Below are 7,109 nucleotides of genomic sequence, written 5' to 3' on the forward strand. Positions count from 1 at the left end.
CCAATATCGAAAACAAAAAACTAATTGATCGAAAAACTCTACTTTAAACATTAGGTTTTGCAGTAACATAATCAAGAATATAACACAGACTTTCATTTAAATAAATCATAAGCCTTATTTCAGAATAATCGAAGTTCATAATTTAAGCATGTTGGTTACCCCTGGAATGTAAGAAATCAGAATCTTAAAAATTAATCTAATAATTCTGCTTTAAATTATACCCTTAGATCATGAAAAAAACATAATTATACTATGCTTCGTATCAAGATTTAGCTATGATTAGGAGGAGAATTTTCAGCGAAGCATTGAAGAAGTATAATACAGACAATCTTCCCGAGGAAGTGCAGTTATCAGCTAAAAACTGATATCAAATTCAACCAGCTACTCCGTTTCAAACCACATACCACATTTTTTGATTTCCACTGTATCCACTTCCTGATGTGGGAATGACATGTGCTTAGTTACTACTTTACAAGCAACTTATAAGGCTTATTATATCACCTACAACTTCTATCAATAGAAGACATACATGAAGAAGCTACTTAAAAGGTTGCAAATCCGCACAGTGATGCAATATTCCAGGACGCGAACTAAATACCGACCGAAAATACAGCTCTTCAAATTGACAATTATATCTTCCAATTACTTTAAGGTGTTACCAAAATCAAGAAAAACATTTCAATACACTACTACTAAGGAGCATAATCCGCATCGCAAGAAATCTAGAGCATCTAACAATCTACCTGATGAGAACTTAATAAACATAAATAACGCTGACTCTGGCTGAAAGCCTTTTCTCCCCACATCAACGCAATGACAACCAAACCAAACTCTAAAAACCCGAGACAAGAAGCCGTCAGCAAAAAATAATTAAAATACAGCAAACGGATCACTGTGGCTTATGCGCAACTTTTTTTTACTAAGACACAAAAACGTATTGTTACAAGATCGCTATCCCTCACAAAACAGCCAAAATCAATATAATCATAAGATGTATGTAAGCAATTTTGTATTACACGGCGGAAATTGTTTAACAGTTTTTTCTTATATTTCTATTTAAACTTAAAAATTTATAAAAAATAAGTAGTTTTAAATAATTTAGGCCCATTTGCTGAATCGAAACTTAAATAATTTATGTGGAACCTAAACTCTTATTCCCTAGTTTTTCCTCTGTGTAAACTATCACATAAGGATTTATGTAGAACTTAAATGCTTAAGTTTTGATTTAGCAAACGGGTCTTAGGTTTATGCTGAATATTTTTTCTGAACTTGTGTGGCTTTGGCTTTCATAAACTAAAATTCCGATGCATTTGAATTGTAAAAGCTGAACCCCTTTAGTCTTTTCTATTAATTTTAATTAACGAAATTCCAATTTCATTCAAATGGCTTTTAAAATTAACGTAGATTGAATTCCATGCAAAATATTTAACAACACGAAAATAATTTCACTTGAAAACCAATCATCACAAATATTTTCTTTTAACTTTATCCCGTTTTACCTTGAAAAATAAGACTACATTATTCTCTTTAAAAAAAAGTTACCTACACATTTCAATAAAAGAAAGATTTTCCAAGGTTATGTTGAAAACAATAAATATGTCTGTGCATATTGGAGAAGCCGATTTAAAGTCTCCGAACCCGATGTCAATCCTTCGTTGTCATGTCTACTAATATCGTCCTTCAACCGAACGAAAATTGGTAAAACCTGAAGCAAAGAGCTTACCTTCATTAAAACAAAATAACGATGACGTTGGTACTATGCATGAAACGTAACATAAATGGTAATCATATCTTTTTGTTTGTGATTTCATGTAACAATCATTTTATGAATTTACATGTAAGAGTAGATTTATATGTTATAGAATAGACATATGTAACAGACAAAGTAAGGATTGGAAGTCTTTTGAGTATTTTTGATTAAAACCACTTCAAGTAAACAAAAAATTAATGGTTCTAACCGATTCGATTTATAAATCCACCAAGAGAACTAAAAAAAAACTGTTTATTTAAAACATATTAACTCTAACAATATTTTTTTCATCTGGGTTTCTATTTTATTGTATAAAAGTTTAAATGACCCGAAAGCCCAAAAGTTTCCCCAAAAAAAAAATCACAAAGTCAATAAAACATAAAGAAAACATATATCACATTACCTGAGAGATATAGAAAAAAAAAAAGAAACTAACCAAGAAAAAAAAACACACAAACTCTTTATACAATTGTCAAGGACACACCTCAAAAAAAGGTTCGATGTTCTATTAAATGAGAAGACTTTTCTCTTTTTTTGTTTGTCTAAGTCCCATGTGTGAATGTTATTTAAACAAAGTGTATTGGTCAAGGACACTTTAAATGTAAATCACCTGTGCTCTCGAGTTCTTTAAATAGATGAAAAAACATAGAAACCCTTTTTTTGTTATTTCTATTTTTGTTTGTCCTCAAAAAAACTCTATCTTTAAGTGGGAGTGGTTTATTTTATTTTTTTTTTTAAGAATGAACTGTTTTTACCTTTCTTGTGGGTTATTATCTTCAAGACAGCTTATTATCTAGACAAGTCAAATCCAATATAAACCTTCCATTCGAGTGGATGAGACAATGACAATGGGGAAATTCCAAATGGACACAGAAGTAGTGATGGGAACTATCGAATGATTTTAACTATCGATAGTTAGTAACTGAATGATTTGAACTATCAAATAGTTCATTCATTCATTCATTCATTCATTCATTCATTTATTCATTCGAATAAAAACTATCGAATAAAACTATCGAATAAAAACTATCGAACAAACTATCGAATAAACTATCGTATAAAAAAACTATTCAAGTGAAAAAACTATCGTTTAAGAAAACTATTTGAATGAAAAAACAATCGTATAAAAAAACTATTCAAATGAAAAAACTATTCAAATGAAAAAACTATCGTATAAAAAAAAATATTCCAATGAAAATAGTAACTAAACTATTCGAATGAAAAAACTATCGAATGAAAAGCTATTCGAATGAAAATAGTAACTAAACTATATGAATGAAAAAAACTATAGTACAAAAAAAATCTTTTTGAATGAGATATCGTATAAAAAAACTATTCGAATGAAAATAGTAACTAAACTATCGATTGAAAAAACTATTCGAATGAAAATAGTAACTAAACTATCGAATGAAAAAACTATTCGAATGAAAATAGTAACTAAACTATCGAATGAAAAAACTATTCGAATGAAAATAGTACCTAAACTATCGAATGCAAAAACTGTTCGAATGAAAATAGTACCTAAACTATCGAATGCAAAAACTATTCGAATGAAAATAGTATAACTAAATGAATGAATGAATGATTTAAAACTATCGAATGAATGAATATTTTACAACTATCGATAGTTTGATTGTTTTTATTCGATAGTTCCCATCACTACACAGAAGTCGTCTATTTTCAAAAAAAAAAAAAAAACATTATTAAGGAAGATAAAAGTTAAATCAATATTGCTGTAGAGGGAACTGGAAAGATATACAATGGAAATGTATCTGCTTGAAAAAAAAAAGAAGAATGATTATCACAGTCGAATGGAAATCGATAGTCAGAATGGTAATGTCTTAAAATAATTTACAAAAAGCTTTCATTAAACTTCTTTGAAATTTATATATTAAATGCAAAAATGTATACTTTGTGAACACATCCCTAAAATAAAATTGCATATTTTCGGTACTAAATTAAGGACAAAAAAATATTTTACTGAGATTGTTGAAATAGTAAGACTTAATATATAAAACATTACCTCCTAAACCATGGTTTTAAAAAAAATACAAAAAATGATAAATAGGTCTTAGGATATATACCTACAACAAAAAAAATATTACACGAGGAAAGTTATGTGTCATTTCATATGATGTGCTTATGCCTTTTAGCCAACCTTAGTTAAAAACGTTGACTTGCTAACCCAGCTACTTGTATACTTGTAGATATGCCTTTGACAAGGCATGAAATTGTTTTGTCACATATCCGATAAGCAGTCTAGCGTCAGTTTTCATTACCGTGTCAGAAATATTTTTCACATCAGGGAATAGGTAGGTATATTTGGATAAAGATTGGAATATGTTTTAAAATGGAAAATTATGTGCTGTGAGTTTTTTTTAAACAATAGGCCTTATTTAGTGGAGTAAGAGAAGCTTGTCGCCTTATCATTATGTCGCTATTTCGTCTTGTCATTATGTCGCTTTTTCGCCTTGTCATCATATCGCCAACAAAGCGAAAAGGCAACATGGCAACATTGCGACAAGCGACAAGGTGACATGGCGACAAAGCGACATGGTAACAATGCGACATGGTAACAAGGCAACATGCCGACCAGGTGACAAAGCGACATGGCGACAAAGCGACAAGGTGACAAAGCGACATGGCGACATGACGACAAGGCAATATGGCGACAAGGCGACATTTCTACAAAGCGACATGACGACGAGGCGATATGGTGACAATTTGACATGGTGACAATCCAATTAGATTGGCATTGGACGCTTTTATTGCCTTTCAATGCATGTCACTTGTATCAAATAAAATTCTTAAGTGTTCGAATTTTTGTCAGGACATTGTGAAAATACTGCAATAATCCAGTCAAGTAAGGGTTTAACCTCGGAATGATTGCTAATAGAATTTTTTTTTGCTCAATATCTTCGTTTTGGCATTCTATAACTTACCTCAAAAGTCTAGAAAAATGTCCGCAAGTCGCGATTTCAAGGTGAAAACGCGAAATGGAGATTTTCAAAATTAACAATAATAGACGTTCGTATTATTTACTCATATGATACATGATTTCAAGGTATTTTTTAATGCTGATTCCAAAAAATCTAAAGTCAAGGCAATCTGAATTCTCTGAAAAAAGTTATACCTGTTTTTCATGTGTCAACCCATATTATTATAACAGTTGCAAATTTACTACCGAAAAACCCTTAAAAGTTATAGTAGTATGGATTTGCGGGCATGAGATTTTCTTAGATTTTTGACATAAGTTATAGAATATCCAAACAAAGATAGAAACCAAAAAGTTAGCTTATTAGCACTAATTCCAAGATTGTACAAGGACGTTTTTTAGTGCATATCTTAAAATTTCCCTCATTCTCAAAAAATACCATTTTTTTTCATAGATATATATACTTCTTTCATTGCACTGTTTGGATTCTTAATGATAATGGATATTTAAACTTTCATGCAAAATTTGGTTCCTCTACTATAACTTTTAAGGGTTTTTCGGTAGTAAATTTGCAACTGTTATAATAATATGGGTTGACACATGAAAAACAGGTATAACTTTTTTCAGAGACGTCAGATTGCCTTGATTTTAGATTTTTTGGAATCAGCCTTAAAAAATACCTTGAAATCATGTATCATATGAGTAAATAATACGATCGTCTATTATTGTTAATTTTGAAAATCTCCATTTCGCGCTTTCACCTTGAAATCGCGATTTGCGGACATGAGATTTTTCTAGACTTTTGAGGTAAGTTATAGAATGCCAAAACGAAGATATTGAGCAAAAAAAATTTCTATTAACATTCATTCCGAGGTTTACCCCTTTTGTCACCTTATTTGACTGTATTACAATGTTTTTTTCATTTTTTTTTTGCCATCAGTTTATAGTTGAAGGTTCAAAATATTAAATGAGATTCTAAGAATTTCAGCAGAAGTATCGTAACCCTAGGAATTGTTTATTAAAAAAAAAAAAAACTAGTTATTCTAAACTTAAGTGCATATAACTGTTTTGATTTTTCTATAGTTAAAAATAATACACATCCTCCACAATGACTCGATTTTACAAATAAATATGACGTTGATATTGTATTCCATTTTTAAGACTTAAGTATCAAATGAACAATTAATGCTTTTGCGGTATAAGTTTGGCTCGTCAAAGAGTCTTTTGTTTGGAAACAAAAATATTTATTGGTCATAAATTGTTTGTAATTTTCTTTTCTTTCATAGTACATGTATTGTTTTAGTACGAAAAAATACCAGCTTTCAGAAGTTACATACTTGCCAAAAACAATAAAACAAGAACTTTCTATACGAGTCTGCATACAGTTCCCATGGATAATTAGCAACTTTATCCCAACAAATTAGCAACAAATTATCAAACTTATCGCATGTTTAGTGGCGATTGTTTTAGATAAGGTCTTGGTCATCCTTAAACTGTTCACCCTGGTAAAACACTCTCTCAAGGGGCAATTATGATTCCTTTAAAGAATAAAGAAAACTTAACGCATATTTACCTCTAATGGTCTTTAATAAGAAATTTATTTTAACTGTATAATTCCATAAAAAATTGTATTATTTCCCTATTTACAAAACATAAGTTTAAAGTACAATCAAACTGAAATAAGTTTCCGCATCCACTTTACTTTTCAAGTTGGTACTTTAATACCAAACCATTTACTTTTTGATGTTCACCAAAGTAAACGCCCTAACGAGCAACTTTTTTCATCACAGTGATTGTGGCCCTGGCCAGTAACAATTTAAAAGAGCTGTCGCAAATTGTGGTTAAAATGTTGGACTCGAAACGTGCTCTTCGATGTCATTCTATGTGGTTACAATGCGAAATAAATTTAATCAACTCACCGCATGCAGACGAGACAGCACGCTTGACATCAATGTCACTTTTCCATAAAACCTCGAAATGATGGACTATACTGCATATATGTATATGAATATTTTGTTGCTGTTTCAAAAACTGCAAAGTAAAGTAAAGAACAATTCAAAATTAATGTAAAATGGATAATCGGTTGGTAGACGTGTAAAATTAATCAGAGTAACTGTTGGAAGTGATGTGGTTGGTAACCATAGAGTTGTCTCCATTAAAAAGAGGTACACAATACATGCAATTAAATTTTGAATTTAAACAAGCTATGGAAAATTGAAGGATCGATCGGTGGAAGGATGAATCTTTTAAATAATAAAGACATTTTGCCAGAAAAAGAGACACTTTTCAACTTTTACAAGGTTCTAATTGCTTTTAAACGTAATGAACATTTATATCATTATTTTTTCCAAGAGTCTGAACATTTATTTTCACTTTTCTGTACTTACTTTATTTCATAAAGTTCAAAGAGTAATCCTTCAATGC

The sequence above is a fragment of the Episyrphus balteatus genome, chromosome 2 (assembly GCF_945859705.1).
Source record: "Episyrphus balteatus chromosome 2, idEpiBalt1.1, whole genome shotgun sequence".
Taxonomy (NCBI): Eukaryota; Metazoa; Arthropoda; class Insecta; order Diptera; family Syrphidae; genus Episyrphus; species Episyrphus balteatus.